The 13836-nt window shown below is 35.9% G+C and overlaps 1 long non-coding RNA gene across 1 annotated transcript; it reads left to right on the top strand.

Moving 5' to 3' along the window:
• Positions 1-1147: 1147 nt before the first annotated feature.
• On the top strand, positions 1148-5313 carry LOC134535191 (uncharacterized). Its single transcript, XR_010075586.1, has 2 exons — positions 1148-1740; positions 5058-5313. It is a non-coding gene; the product is annotated as an uncharacterized LOC134535191 (long non-coding RNA).
• Positions 5314-13836: the final 8523 nt, after the last annotated feature.

The following is a 13836-nucleotide window of genomic DNA, read 5'->3' on the forward strand; positions in this document are numbered from 1 at the left end:
TTTCTACATCACAGTATTTCGCCCTCTTTGTCGTCACTGAGGTACCTGCAATAGTGTAACTTTTTCTTAATCCTTCCGCATCGGTTACATGGCTGACCACGTTCGGCCTGGCTCTAACACACCAGCCATGCAACTAATTTATTTATGCCCTACCAGGGGAAGTTTTAACGAAATAAGTAATTCTCTCGTCGTGTGACCCCGAGACATAGTCCAAGCTCCGTGTAATACAGTCTCAGCTTGGGTATAGCACCATGTAGAGGACTATATACATAATAAATATTTTTATGGAAACACTCTCATTCCATACTAAGCATAGCATCCTGAGTGGCGTTAAACATGCAGAAAGACATGGAAAGAAGTGGCTAGTATGTGAAACAGGTCGTGTGGCTAAAGAAACTTTGTTTAATTCACTACACTATTGTGAAGTTGAATTAGCTGATTATAAAAGATAACAGACCCTACAGTGCTGTATGCGTCCAGCCCCATTACGATTTGATTTGATACTAGTGTCTTCTGGCAAGACCTCAGGCAGTGTATGTTAATTCCGGGAGACATGTATCAAGTTTTGTTACGTCGATGCTATATTTTTGAAACAGATATTAATAGTATACAGATTATTGAATCTCAAATAATTAATAATGGATAGTTTGTTTTTATAATAATTATATATTATTCATACTCTGCGCAAGCTACTCGAACATCGCTCATGCCCTGCTGGAGTGGCTTTCGTGGCATTAATGTCCTGTGCGTGTGTCAACTATTTTGTTTGTGTATTTTTGCACATAATAATTTGTCTATATTTTGTGTTATCCTGTATGCACGATAATATTTAATTGATGCAATATATTAAACTAAACTGAACCTAATTTGACAAGCGAGTATCTTTACATTATTGTAAATTGGTGCAGTCTTGTTCACACTCTACTACTAGATTTGCTCTACGATGGAATGTTTTATTTAGATAGGTTGGTAAGTTTGTGGTTAAATAGTCATCAAGGTAGAAAAATTGAAAACATTGCGCCAAATATTGTAGAAAACATTATTTTATTGCAACCCTATAAGAAGTGTAGCCGACCTCCGTAGCGTAGTCGGATGCACACTGGCTTACGGTGCGAGGGGTCCTGGGTTCGAGTCCCGGGTGAGGCATGGGTGTACCATATATATTCTGATATTTGATAACGATTTGAAATTGAGATATCCACTGAATATAATGACCCTTTGGCCGTTGGCGAAAAGCTGTAGGCCACATAATTTAAAAAAAAAAAAAAAAAAATATAAGAAGTGTAGTGAAGTGATTGTAGAGCGGTATCTTGCCTTACCTATGTAACAATATTTGATTGTGCACAATGGAGGATGATGAGGAAATCGTGTACGTTAACCCTACGCTGTTTCTTAATTACCGTGGCGACCCGTTGATGTTTGATATCAAACCATGCAAAGAGAGAAGAAGATTAAGAAAATTAGTTGAAAAGGGCAATGGTGTTGTTGTTTTAGCTCCTGGGCCTTATTCTGTGACGTTCGTTCCCGAGGATGTGCAGTACGATGGTTATGACGAAGTGTTCTCAGTCGGGTACATCTATGAATGTTGTAAATTTGCGAAACAGTTGGATTTGAAGAAGTTCAAAGTGAATAATAAATCTCGATTGAAAAGCGAATTTGACGTGATGGATGTGTTTATGCGAAAAATTTCGTGGAATCGTGCGCATGTAAAGTGGGGCATGAAAGCCACAACCTCTACCAGTAAGGAAGTTCCCGTAAATGAAAGACGTGTTCCGTATTCCTTGCGAGAAAAACGGCTCATAATTAACTATATCATAGAAAACAAAGGATTTTCGCTGGTGAAGGGTGTTACTTTGTGGCATGATATGAGTAAAGCCCTGGAAACGAAGGGCTCTGTTAGAACATGGCAGAGTTTGAAAGAACATTACCGCAAGCAGATACTGCCAAGCATAGAATTATTTGGACTTAAGGAAAAACATGTTTTACTTTTTAAAAAGAATGTTTAGGCTAGTTTCCAAAAGCAGTGTGTAATCAAGTGTGGACCTCATGGTGCAGTATTCATTTTAAACTCTTGAAGCAACAGGATGATAAATTTATATGCATGAACATCAAGTAGTTCTTTACATATTAACTTATTTGTTAGGTTTACTTTTTAGGCAGTTATGCCTTGCTTGGGAACAGTAGGCCTACTGACATGTGTTATTTTCAACACCCCTGAACTTAAGTTAAAAATATTTAATTTAATTGTTAAATTCTTGCAGAAGTATGTAATTAGGTAAATATGTAGTGTACGGATTAGCGCCAAAAAAAATCGTACAAATCTGACATAAGTTTCATTATATGCTCTTTTACGTCCTCTTTTCATAACCGCCTGCGGAGATAAGAAATTCCAATTACTTTTGGAGATATCGCCGTTCTTATTTTGCAATACAAGACCTATGTAATCATTCGACCGTCGCCATTTTATATTTAGCCGTGTGCGCGTGAATGCCTAAATAACAGAAATTTTCCATTATGTAAGGTTAGTTACATTATAAATACTTCAAATTAAACGGAAATTAAAAATAATATCAATTTATTTTACTTGTTGTATAGTTTTAAGTATTTATAATGTAACTGACCTGAACTAACAAAATGGGAAAAAGGTAGATTATGTCAGGTCAGCTACATTATAAATACTTTAAAACTAAACAACCATTAAAATTAATTTTATTATTTTTAATGTCCGTTCATTATAAATACTTTGAAACTGAACGGACATTAAAAATAATAAAATTAATTTTAATGGTTGTTTAGTTTTAAAGTATTTATAATGTAGCTGACCTAAACCAACAAACTGGAACAAAGGATTAACAGTAGGAACGAACGTAATTTTTTAAAGCATAAAAATTTGAAACGTTAAAAACTCACCAAGTTAGGCGGCCTATTGGTTTATTTGAATATTGGCTTATCACGTGACAACATTATTAAAAAAAAAAAAAAAAAAACAATTAATACTCTTAAACAAAAAACAATGGTGATCTCCGTGTGAATGTGCAGGTATAGTGATTAAAATTTAAAAATTCGATATCTCCAAAAGTAATTGGAATTTCTTATCTCCGCAGGCTGTAATGAAAATAGGACGTAAAAGAGCATATAATAAAAGTTATTTCAGATTTTTATAAATTTTTTTTACAATAATTAAAATTTAAAAATTCGATATCTCCAAAAGTAATTGGAATTTCTTATCTCCGCAGGCGGTTATGAACAGAGGACGTAAAAGAGCATATAATGAAAGTTATTTCAGATTTGTACGATTTTTTTTTGGCGCTAATCCGTACACTACATATTTACCTTTAATTCATTTTGAAACCAGTGTATAGTTTGAGAAGTCATTGTTTTAAGATTATTTTTTCGTAATAAGTAGAGTTTTTTAGTACTTATAATGTTGGTTAAATATCTGGCAAGAGGCGTCTTCGAATTCCAAGGAGGTTATGTAAAATCTACTTAATTGGGAGGGTGAAGTCCAGATAAATAGTTGTGTAAAAGTATTAAAAAAAAACCATACATATTGTAACTGAAAATTATTAAAAATTGCTGATATAAATTATACATATAGAGCAATATTAATAATGTTTTATCATGCAAATTCACAAGTTGTAAATTTGGTGAACCATACCATTTTCTTTGACTTCAAAAGCCTTTTAACTGCCAAATTTCTCAAAATACAGTCTGAATGGAAATACTTGTTATCATTCATTTATTTTTAATGATCTTAAAGTATTTTAAAATGTTTCTGATATAACCCCACCAGGGCCCTTTACTTTTGCTACGATCATCTAGACCTGCAAACACCTAGCTTAAACAATCTAGGCTCTTCGAAAAAAATCACAAAAACATGGGTAAAAGTTCCATATTGTGTACCTTAGTTTATCCCTTGATCCTGAATATATGATCTTGTATACATTAATCCGGTGGTACATGATACTTGCTGTTTTAATATAGTATGTCATAAGATCGTGGACATAACAAAAACTTGTGTTGCTAAATGAATTATGATTGTAAGTTGAATACGAAAGAAAAAATTTCCATATGACGTGACTTTTTTTTAAAAGTTAAAACTGCATCTTGTCCCACAATCAATATAGATATGCAGGATCATTCCTTCAGGATCAAGGAATAAACTTGGATGCGTAATACGGAACAATTACTAAATTTACGTACCTTTCGTAAAATTTCACACACACACTATGGTAATGTCAAACTTAAAAATTTCAGAAATATCACTCAAGCATAATTTATATATATATATATATATATATATATATATATATATATATATATACACACACACACACACACACACACATCACACACACACACACACATCACAATTAACGGTTAGCATGGCTACTTCAAAAATTATTCATTGGAAAAAAAGTGATACTATATATCATTAATTCAGTATACTTAATATTATTAAAAAAATAATGCAATATCATACAATAACTGCTTTCAAAAATCATTAGGAAATGCATAATTAACCATGATGACTACTTTTTCAAGCATAGAAAAAGAATAAACAATGGTTTACTTATTGCTCAGGAGGCTGTAGATGAAGCCCGTGTCATGTTATAATTAGGTGTAGGTAAGGCCAATGGCGATCAACCCCTAGCCCACCGAGCCTTGGGCAGTGGCCCATTAATTTGTTTAAACCATATACAAAGTCAACTCATCAACGCAAAATTATAATTATTGCATTGAAAGAAGCGCGCCGTCTATTTTCCAGGCAACATGTGTTCCTGGAAATTAGTACGTATGTAAATATTGCTCTATGCTTTAGGTTTGTGTAATCATTTTACTTAAACTTGTTTTTGCTGTCAGTGCTTTGTGGTAAAGTGTAATAAGCTAACTTGGATAACAGATAAGCGAAAAGAAAGAGTGAAAGTTTCATGATGAATATTTCAAACAAAATTTACTTCTTAAACTTATTGGGTGTATGAACACCCCAGCTGTTGTGATGTTTGGACAATTGGGAGAGAGAAGGCTAACAAACTAATCTTATCCTAATTTTACAGTTGAAAACAGCACACATCCATGCCTTACCCAGAATTTGAACCCTGGAACCCTCACACCAAACCTGACCCTTCAACAAACTGGGTTTCGGAGGTCGGCTATTTCTGAGGCTGAAGTGCCTTCCTGGGTAGCTGGCGACAGAAGATGGCCGATGTTGGAGGTAGTACGACAACATTTATTTTCTTGTTTTGCACTGAATAAAATCATGAATGATTCCATGTATATTATGACAGAAGAATAATAATTACCTAACTTGAACTGAAATGTAGATATACTGCTTATTTGTTGACAAGCATAGTTTCCGTCCGATGTGGCTGCTCCGCATTACGAACATGCGTAGCTTTGAAGTAGCCAAATGCAGTCGTTACGGTTTGGATGTCAGTGTACAGGAATAAACCAAGACGGCAAAATCTGTTTAAAAACTTGTTAGTAGAAAAATGTTCGGAGTACTGGAATACTTTCTGTGTGAACTTCTTTAAAACTGGAGATTCAAGCCATCGTGGCAGCTGTGAAGCAGACAGGCGGTGTGTCACTCTCGTTGGGCGCGGACGCCAAATATTCTGTGGAAAGCCTCTAGCTTTTGCATGAGCCCACTCACTTCACTTCAGCATATTTTTTTCAATATTGTATCACAAGTGGAACCTATACTTTTGATACCCATCGATATACTACGTCTAATCTATAGTATTGAGCATCAAGTCTAAACGTCCGATACTAATGTAGTAAAACAATTTTTTGTTTCTAACTGCGGCTACGTGTTTCAGAAGAGGCCATGTAAATCACTCTGCTGACGAAAGTGCCACCAGTGCATGCTAGCGGAAGCATTGGAGTGGCGTTGCTCTCTCCTCCTCTACCGGTTCCCCCACCACGCACCTATTCCCCTCATGCAATCAGAATTTTTTTAACGCTCGAAAATTGTAGCCCCCTCTGCAAAGAAGTTTCACTTTAAAAAGAAGGAAAAATATACAAAGGACAAAATGCATTAACATTCATTTCCTTGCCCGAGTGTTCCATCGGCTACTGTTGGGTTCTAACAGTTATCCAGCACATCTGGACTTGTTGACAAGACAAGTACTCTTCGACCAGGAAGAGTTCTGATGCTTGTTTTGCTGAATAAAATTTTGCTACAATCATGTAATTTACGGAACTAGTCATATTTTTTTAATTCATTATTTTTTGTAATGATTCTGTACTTAATTTTATGTTAGGACTGATTCTTTGTTTGAGTTTAATCTTTACTCAGGATTTACAAAATTGTTTATCAAATTTTTAATCCAACAATAAACAATAATTTTTGTTTCACTAAAGGTATCAGCTATTAAAAATATTGAGTTGAAACAGTAATACATTATCCCAGTTCTATCTATACTAATATTATAAAGCTGAAGAGTTTGTTTGTTTGTTTGAACGTGCTAATCTCAGGAACCACTGGTCCGATTTGAAAAATTCTTTTAGTGTTGGATAGTACATTTTACGAGGAAGGCTATATTATCAATAACATTAGGGATCCTTACTAAAAGTCCAATTTAGAATCAAATGCGTTGGAGAGGGTTGGATACAACATGCAGTACACGTACGAAGTGTGTGTTGACAATGCCACAGGTGCTAGAAGTTTATTTCCTATTGCCTATTAACACTGTTGCCATGCACTAGATGCTTATCATTCTTAATTTTCCCATATAAGTAAAAAACACCCGTGTGATATTAACAACGAAGCAATCAGTACCCTCATAAGAGTTAAATTAGTATTTAAATACTTTTTTATCACTTTAAATCGCAAACCTAAACTATTGTTATTTTTCCTCTCTGTGTTTAATTTGTATTTTTATTGCCCTTTTTTTTTTTTTTTTTTTTTTCTAGTATATATATTTTACAGACTTGAAACTTCACAGTAATGTTCCTTATTTTACGCAGGATGACATTTTCCGAAAATTAGATCCCATGGGTGGTTAAAACCAGGCAACAGTGGGTACTTTGTCTGCATGAGAACAGGATTTTGCATTGTTCATGCCTTCTGCGTCTCCATGGCAACGGGCATCGTGCAGCAGTGGCGTACCCACAAGGAGGGGCATGTATAATGAGCGGCACAAGAGTGATCTGCCTGTAGACTGCCGTAGTGAAGTACGGTGTGATCGCCTATTTCAATCTGACTGGCCCGGTTATTGGCAGACCAACAAAGAAAGTAATTTGGTTAATACCAAATTTGAGAACCTCTAAAGAACATATATGATCTCTAAATATATGTTTATGATTATTGGTGGTGAATCAATAACAATCAGTAACACTTTACGTTAAGGTGATCAACTGTGTTATTTATAAACACAAAATTATACTTATCATTAATCTTAATTTTTACTCCAATTCCAATAATAACGCAAACGATTCCCTGTTATAATATGAATAGTTGTATTACTGGAAATGATATTGTTTTCACATTACAACATTATAATTGGAATTTTTACAAGAATAACTATATTCAGTAGAATAGTTTAAAAGATTAATATTGCACATCCTATGTAATAGGACACCTCTTCAAATAAAAATTTAATATTTATATTGTAATATCATCTTGAAACTTGATATTACAAATATTGCTATATTCAAATGTAGTAAAGTTTTAATTTATTTTAGCTCAATCGGGACTCTTCGGTTAGTATCTCAGGTTATATGGGTGTAAGTAGGTGAATCAGACATAAGATTGATAAACTGCTGTCGGGTTATGTACTGCTACTAATTATAAGCTTGTGGAGTTGGAAAGATGTAAAAATTTCTCGTAGTTCATAGTTACCTCAGAATATGCTGCAAGTTAAGGACAATACCACTTTAAGATATGGTATTTCAACTATACCATGAACTGCGCATCTCAGTGACTACATTCGTACTGACGTTGTGATGTCCTAGTTCTCGATCTTCCTGATGCTGACTCCACAGGAACAGCGGCTTCTCGATCTTCCTGATGATGACTCCACAGGAACAGCGGCCCTCGGTGTGTACAGCTGGATGTGGTACAGGTCCCGATGTGGACAGCGATTGTTAGTTGATGGGTCTCCAAACCGGCGATTCTTGATGACGACGAAGGGCAGTCGTTCACATTCTTGATAATGATGTAGTGATTTACTATCCTCGATGACGCAAATGTAGTTCTTGACTATCTTCGACGAGGACTATGTAGTTCTGGTCTATCTTTGATGACGACTATGTAGCTCTTGAATACTTTCGACGATGATTATGTAGTTCTAGACTAATATTGACAGCGATGAACTATAAGTTTTATATAAATTTTAGATTCGTACATTTCGAACTCTCCGTCAAGTTTGCTGCTTATCATTTTCTTTCATGCTCGCCGTTCGAAATCACCATTCCTAATAAAAATTCTCCATAAACCTTGTAATTCAAAAGCAAGAATAGAGGAAGTAGGCAAATAAATATTTTTAAATCCAAAGATATCGTTGTTTAAAGTTACTATGAAGTATAATGAAAAGAAAAAGAAGAAAGTTTCCCAAAAACACAAGTTGTGGCAATACTTCACAAATAAATATATACAAATTTTGAAATTAAATAACATTATTAATTACTATAAACTACTGGTTGGTTTATAACGGGTACATCAGTTGTACGTTGCGTGCACGAGTCGGGAAACCATCGGTGCTATTCATTTTCTCTCCGGTACATTATACAGCATTGTAATAAATTTTCACTGAATTTTTTTATTTTTTTAATTTACCATTACTGTAAATGGAAGATGTAGCTTAATTTTTTTCCATTAGTATAGCCGTGCGAAGCCGGGTCGGGCAGCTAGTATTTTATAAAAACTAAGTTATATTATGAATTTTGACTAGGTATTTTATAATTCGGTGACAATCATATTTACCGCTGTTGGGAACTTTGAAGTACTAAAAAAAATTATTTATGCCATAAATTTGTGTTACAATATAGTTTTTGCCAAGATAAAATAAAAATTGTTTTTGTTGATATAATGTTGGTGTTGTAGAATACTAAACAAATACAATGTTGGCTCTGGATGCATATTCTGCCACCTGTTGAACAACAAAGCTTTGTTGCTATTCTGTATTCTCCAATGTATTTGCTAACAAAATTTGCAGTCGCCAAACAATTCATGGCTGGATGGCGTGAACGGTGACAGACAGCCAAGCAAAGACCCCCACCACACCACCTGGGCCCAAACACAATTCCCTAACCTGCCTCATCCCATGCTGTGAATCCATGCATGGGCAAACCAGAGCGGCATGAGCGTGTGTTCATCCAAGCAAGTTTACAAGATAACTGCCCAAAAACTACACATTAATACAATATGAGAACCATCTTTGGGGGATTGAGGAAGTTCCTAAAATGTTCTAGTGGGCAGGCAACTTTTAAAAAAATATCTTGTTGGTATAGGAGGATAATATTTTCAATATAACGCTCTGTACATTTGGCAAGCCAGTCAATCCTTGTTTCAGCTATCAAGAGATGTAATTGCACCGTAAACTGTTTTAAGCTTTCAACTTCTCATTCTGGCTGAATGTTGTTGGTTCATGGACTGATGGTTAAAAAAAGGAGTGTGTAGCGGTAGAAGTGTAACTTCACACTTCAGTGATAAAGGAATATATGTATTTAATAATTCACTTGACTGATAAAGTACACAATAGCACGCTAAACATTATCATGTACAGCGGTGAGATGGGCCGAGTGTTTCCAAAAAGCTTGTGTCTACGAGGAGTGGCGGTCAGCAGGACGAGTGTGTGGCAGTACGTCAGCAGCGTAGCGAAAAATGCAGAACTGTGTGGTATTGCTTGAACTAACGCTTGCCCAAGAATGAGGAGTGGGACACTCAATACGACCCTCTCCACCACCATCAAACCTGAGCGCTGCACTTTTAGCTGTGCTCTGATGGTTCATCGCCGGCTCTGAAGAAATATCTCTTAAAAACCTACGAAAACTCTGCTTGGATAATGTTTTCATTCTATCCCCTTGGACAAAATGCCTAGTGACTTGTGTTTTGTGCTGATCATGCACAAAATTCTTACTGGTTACATTCGTACGAATGAATTGTGGTAGCAGCAATCCTGTGTGTTGAAAAAAATAGGCGGCTCAGTCTCGCATGGCATAGTTACGTCATTTTCTTGCATTAGAGTTTTCATTGCATATTTATCACAAAAGATTGTATTTTACGTTTTGTCACAATTTTTTACGAGGTACGTACCAAGTGTTATCTAGCAATGGTAAAAAGTCTTTGTCAATAGTTATGTACATACTCTAACATGACATTTTACAGCTCGCAAAAAAGACATTTCCAGTAGCAGTAATTTTACAGAAATAGTCCTTAAATAATAGCAATCACAAGAAAATGGAATATCCAAGATGACATGAGAGAGAGTGCCTACTACGTATTTTAAAAAAATGTGCATTTTGTTAAACTCTGACATGGACCCTCTTCATAATTGGATTAACCTTCTACTTAAGGGCAAAATACTGATCACACTGAGATGGTCCACTTTTACATCAGCTTTAACTAGAACACAGATTCTCATGCAGCGAGAATATGTTTCCAACTTGCCAGTATGCATATTCACTGGGCTGTGACTGAGTTGTAACATACGCATATAAAGTATGGATGTATTTTAAAGAGTTATTCAAGAAGTGATCAGACCAGTGAGACTGCAGCGTACATGTGTGTTCCTCAAGCGTAGAAAGCTGGTCCGACTCTGAAGCCTCGAGCACAATCCAAAACTCGCCAGCTTTTTGAGATACACAGGGTCGGCATCAACAGGACGTCACCTCATTTCTCGAGCTGTGACTGCCAAGCTGCCTAGTGGCTACACTCTCTAAAACAACTAAAATAAAACAAAGTTAAAAATCCATAATTTCTTAGCAGAAAATTTCTCTTAACTTTTCTCTCCACATTTGTTCTATAATGGTGGGGCGATCTGTCCGAATGCTGGTGGGACCCCACAGGGAGATGACCACAGTGTCAGTGAGACTTACTAAACTAGGTGATACAACGGTGGTTCACAACTGCCTTCTGCGGCATGAAGGTGAAGGAACAACATGCTGTCCTGGAACTGGGGCAAGAATGTTTCATTGCTGAGACATGTTGCAAAATGTTCAAACTCTTGTCATGAGGCTCTAATTTAACTAATTAGGCTACAAAGTAATTATTTATATCACGGATTGCAAAATATATACTAGAAAAATTTTTATACAAAACTTGATATGGTAAAATTACTGCGCCTACCTTTCTTTCCCAAACTGGCCCAATTCGTAAACCTAACCTAGCTTAAACGGCAATATATTTTAAGTTTCATTATTCACCAATAAACAACATTCCACAAAAGTAGGAAAAGTTTCTTAAAAGAAAAAATATTTTAATAAATGTATGTGAGTGTTTGTATTCATGATTCAACGTTCATTTCAGTCTGCTTGTTTATACAGATTGTGTGCTGTATCCATGTAATTTGAATGTTTATAATTGAATACATTTATAAAATTAAACTCATATTTGCCTACCATGTTAAAGTTGAACCTGTAGGAAATTAACTACAGCACGCCCTGCTTTATGGAAATTTGTAATCATGACTGTGTTTGCTGAACATGTATACATGTGTAAAACAGTAGGAAATATAACACAACACAAGCAAGTACTCTCATTTCCAAGAATCTTGCAACGAGCATGGAAGCAACAGCTGTCGCAGAGGACTGTCATCGCACTCTGCTCCTTGCTGAAGTGAGTCACAAGACAAACCACCACACAAGAGCATGTGTCAGGAGAAGGTTGCAGCAATATTTGGTTGCAGCATTCAGCTTTAGGTCCACTCAGCCCAATCCTTCCCTAAATTCTGATTGGGCCACAGCTCCTGTATACAACATGCATGTAATGCAGGTGTGTATACAGCATACCAAATGCAAGCCTAAAAGGGATAACAAACTAATACAAATAAAAGGTCATATTTTTAATGCCAGGCAGTTGTGTACCTATGATTATGGACATGCATGATTAGCGGTAACGCGAATTTAGTTTGACAAGAATTTTCAACAATAATTACTGATAATTCACTTATAAAAACTAGGAATACTGTAAAGCTGACATTTTTATTTGAAATTATGTAAATTTTTATAATTACTATAAGAAAATAACTGTTCGCATGCATGAATTTTTACAAATATTTTAGTTTAATCAGCCCACAAAACAACACCAAAGATAGTACGCTTGAATTCTACAATATGTGTGCATGCAAGCAGCCAATCGCTCTAGTATTAATCGATAGCTCAGTCGATATTTTAAGTTAGGAATATCGTGGAGTTTTGTTTATGACAATAATAATAATAATTTACACCTGCAATTGGGCTTCCGCCCGGTGGCAAGGAGTTCCCACCCCCCAATTACCATCACTCCTCCCCCCTCTGGAGCCTCCTTCGTAAGTCCTTCCCTCCTCCCCTCAAGTTCGTTCCACTCTCGCCCCGTCCTCACAAGGAATATGACCCATTATAATAATGACAATCATTTCGGTGAAAATGCTCTTTGTTATATATAGCTCCATTTAATTTTTTTTCCCCTGTACATTTTGTTTTTTTATGTATGAAGAATTGTAAGTTTTTTTTGTCACAGAAGTAAAGCAATTGGCATAACATTTTAAAATTTACATTTTATTACCATAAATAAATAAAATATAAGAAACCAATATTTTAACAGTTACACTATATAAAATTCCATTATAAAAACACTTTCAACTATCTAAAGGTAAGCATTACACCTAATAGAAGATTTTTTTTTAAATTTGACAGCAATTAAATATACATTTTTCCCCGCCAAATTGCAGTGGTGATGTTAGACTTTGTGGACCAGTCATATTTTTTTTTTTAAAGTATCCATACTATTGGTCCGATTAGAACAGAATTGTGTAATCATGGTGCTGTCATCTGTGGAGGTCTCAGAAATCTCGAAAAAAGATGACGGACCTGTGTGAAAGATCCTTATAAATTGTTTTCTCAAACATAGCAGAATAACACCCCACATTGGTATTAAAAAAGAATACTTTTTAATAGTACCACTATCCTTAAACACTTTGTTAGAATTATAGTGACGCCAACCGCCGGTGCTCCCTCTGGTCCGCAAAGGTCGTTATGCCACAACAACACTGGCTCCGAAGTGCGACGAACACGCCCGAGCGTGACCTTCACAAAGTGTAAGAAAGTGCACCACAACGAACGCCGCGACGACGACAGCGCCCGGCCGGGTGTGGCAATGCGCCTAATTAAACTCTTGATTATTTTGTTAATTAGAACAACCAAATTAATAACAATTTAAAAGAAGGGTTCATGTAAGGGTAATTATGTCTAATTGTCTTATAAGCATATGTTGTGTAATTTGTTTCTAAGTCCAAAACTGGTCGGGTCGGTTTTCCCGCGTTCCACGCGTTTAGGAGCGAGGCCGCCGGGCGGTCTCGCGCTCAGTCTGGATCGGGGGCTCACAGGGGTCGGACGCTTCGCGAACGTCGGGCCAGCACTTCTAGTTTCTCATCAACATTTCAGCAATAGTGTAAGTTTCTACAAACCTTTCAATTAGCTCGGCGCCGACCCCACTTAAGTCGCACGATACTTCGTGCGACACTTAACTTAATATTTAATTCCCTTTAGGGATTTTTAACGTAATACGTAAGGCCATGTCCAGTTTAAGGACCGCGTAATATTGGCACGCAGTTTTCGGCTCCAGTAGCCAATTAATTGTTATCGTCGAGAATCTTGTGAAAGACTGAATAACTTTCATATTGTAACTTTCATCAT

Source organism: Bacillus rossius, chromosome 8 (assembly GCF_032445375.1).
Source record: "Bacillus rossius redtenbacheri isolate Brsri chromosome 8, Brsri_v3, whole genome shotgun sequence".
Taxonomy (NCBI): domain Eukaryota; kingdom Metazoa; phylum Arthropoda; class Insecta; order Phasmatodea; family Bacillidae; genus Bacillus; species Bacillus rossius.